Raw genomic sequence first — 3,527 nt, 5'->3', positions numbered from 1 at the left:
ATTCATTTTTCATTTATTTTCACTCTAAAATCACTTACTGTTTTATTTAATTTATAAATAATTTTAGTCAATTTGAGCCATCATTTTAAGCTATAAAATTGCAGTAAATTTTGTTGACGCATTTTAATTTATTTCTAACTAAATACAACCAACAGGAAGTTTAGTTAGAATATTTAATTATTTTTTATTCCCCCGGCCCACTGGAATTACGATTTAGGAATAATTTTGCACTTTGATTTTTTTTTTGCCTAAGTGGAACCAACAAGAAATTTAGCAAAAAAATATTCCTTTTCAATATGTTGTGATACTTAAATTTTAATTATTAGTATTTATTTATTGTTAATATTAATATCATTTTCACGCGTTGCAACGCACAGACATATTGCTAGTAGAAAAAGATATAAATAAAAACCGACACCTATAATATAGGTACCGGTTACCTATATGTCGGTTCTATATAAAAACCAACAACTATAATATTGGTACCGGTATTTTTGTTAAAAAAAACCCGTACATACAATAAACAAACTATAGGTGCCGGTTTATTGAAAACTGATAACTATAACATATGACTGGCACCCTCTGTCAATCCAACCACCCATCGATCGTACTTATCCATCCATGTGCCCCTCTCCTCACGCCATCTCTGTTCTCCAGTTTTATATTTTCTATTAAGCACTTAAATATTAGGCAACATTATGCGATATTGGTTGTTTGCTTAGCAACCTCCGCAATATGCTACGAAAAGGAATACTTGAAACATAAAAGAATTTTGCACAGCCTGACTAGTGACCATTGTTTGGTTGAAGGCCTGGCAGCAAGACAAGTGTACTTCAGTCATACTTAAATACTAAGTGAAATCTCGCGCATTGCTACTTAACTTTAACTTTAGTATGATAGCAGTAAATAAAAATAATATGAAAATAGCTAAACAATATAAGCTTATATAAGTTAATAAGTTTTATGATAATTTAAATAGTATATAGATTGATAATCCAAATGTAAAAGTAAGGTAATGTGGCTTGACGAGAAAAGAAAAGGATGGAGATATTACTACCAGGGCTTTGCCTAGTAGTTATATATATTAAAAAAAAGAAGAGTCATGTACAGAAAAACAAAAAACAAAACAAAACCTGATAAACTACAAGCTCTGTAACCAGCTAAGAATGAAAGAGGTGAGAGAACCATTCATTCTGCAGACATGCAGACGAATCTCATTTGAGAGTCCATTATGTTGCTTCCAAATGCACCAACAAGCAAAACTGACAATGTCACAGCTTGAATTTCCGTTTTAGGATTTATAAATTATTTAATAAATTATTAATAGAATTTATATTAAATGTTCATTAATTTACAAGTGAAGTTAAATGTGGGAAATAAAATTTCCTAAACATAAAGCATGGTTGGATTTAATTTGTATTAAATTCTCCATGATTAATTATACTTTGGAATTTTCTCGATTTTTCAGAGCTCAATTCCTAATTTTAATAATACAAAGAATGTTTCAGTAATTAGTTAATCTATAAATTTATCAATTAATGATCTAATTATAAGTTTGTTAAGTGCCTTTCTTGTTTAAAAATCCTTAGATTATAAATTGTTGTTTAAAAGGAATTATTAGAAATAATCTTAAAAGCCTAAAAGAGAAGATCTAATTTTAATTTGCTAAATCTCAATATAAAAGTGGGCTAGATAAAATTTTGTTATATACTTCTATTGTTTATATAGTTCCTAGATTTTTCTGGGATTTATTTGATCAAAGGAAGTATTTTTAATAAATGGAATTTCATTTCATGAATAATTTAAATAGAAAAAGGTTTTAAAATCTTCTTCTCAGGTTTGGGCCGAAAGTCGGCCCAATTCTCTCTCTCTCCCTTTCCCTCGGCCTGCTCGCGCTCGGCCCAGTCCCTCCCTCCCCTCTGTCTCCCGCTGACAGGTGGGGCCCACCTGTCAGGGTCGTGTTCAACCTCCAACCGCGCCCTGGCTGTGCCGCAAGCCGCCGCCTCCTTCCTAAAATCCGGCCACCTCGTTCCTTCTCCGGCTGAATCAATTGAGGGGAAATAATCCCCTCGATCTCCTCTTCCTTTTCTCTTTTGTAATCCTGAGCTAATTCGTTTGGAAATCATCGGATTCGATGCCGATTTGGTTAGCTTCTCTTTCCAAAACCCTAGCTCTTTCCTTCTCACCGCCGGTCGCCGTGGGCCTAGCCACCGCCCCTTAGCCCCTATAAAAGTACCCCCAGGACCTCCTCTATCCGCCACCACCTTCTCCTTAGCTCGCCGTCGCCCGTAGCACCTTAGCCACTAGAGCCCGTGCGCCGCCGAAGCCGAAGGAAGTCCGGCTGTGCGCCGCCGGCGCTCCGGTCGTCGTCGTCGCTCGGGAAGGCTACCATCGGGTTCGCAAGGTCACCACCGTCCCCGTCCCGCCCTCCGTTTCCGTCGTAGACCGCTGGAGGACCACCGTCACCACCGACTCGAAGCTCTCCGCCGCTTCAACCTCGTCGCCGTCGTCGATCATCGCCATCCGTCGTCGTCTGAGCCACCGATGAGTTCGTTGAGCCGAGCTCTACGCCTTGGCGCCCTCCGTTTGCGCCGCCGCGCCATTGTTCGCTGGCGAGCATGAGGTGCCGGGCCGCCGCCGGTGATGATATCATTGTCGATCGCAGTGCCACGTCAGCCGTAGACCGTGGTAGACCGGATCGATCTCTGCCGTCCGATTCGGTCAATTTTAGGTCAATTAGATCTCGGCCGTTGGTTTCGTGGACCGCTTCTGTGAACCCGGTTTATGGTGGACTGTCCTTGATGACGCAATAAATCTCTTTTCCTTTTCAAAAGTAATTTTTTATTGCGTCGTAATTCAATTAAAATATTTATACTAGGCTTTAATTAGATTAAATCTTGTGAAATTCGTAACTAATTCATATGAAGTCACAATGAGGCCATTCAAGTCTCATAATTCATCTAAATTTATTATCTACATCTTTGTTTACTTTATATGTACTGTTTATTTGGTTTTTATTAGTCTTTTTCCTCATTTTGTGTGTTAGCTTGTCGTTTTCGTCGTTTCGGAGGTTCGCGAGTGCGTCGGAAGTATTCAAGAAGATTAATTGAAGACCGAATATTGCAAGGCAAGTCACACAGATCCCAAACACAATTCCTTTAAGCATGTTGATCCTATATTTAATTTCTTTGTTTATTTCAACTGTGCATTTATTTTCGAATGTCACCGGGTGGTGTGAACCTGTTCCTTTGTTATGGCCCATTTGCATGTATTAGATCTAATTGCTTAGCCATGCTTAGAAACATTAGCACACTATTAGGCTGATTAATGCTTCACTATTACCTAATGATGGATATTTAATTGTAGCTCACGATGGTCAATCGTGATTGGTTAATTAATTAATTTGTCAACTAAAACTTGACACTGGTGGGTTGTGAGTGTTGGTATTTCTTAACGACATTACCAGAAATATAATTCCCGGCAATGGCGCAGAAATACTCTTGTTATATTGTGGTTAAAGAGTTCAT

Source organism: Oryza sativa, chromosome 9 (assembly GCF_034140825.1).
Source record: "Oryza sativa Japonica Group chromosome 9, ASM3414082v1".
Classification (NCBI taxonomy): Eukaryota; Viridiplantae; Streptophyta; class Magnoliopsida; order Poales; family Poaceae; genus Oryza; species Oryza sativa.
The sequence above is the reverse complement of the archived record's forward strand: the minus strand, read 5'-3'. Positions refer to the sequence as shown.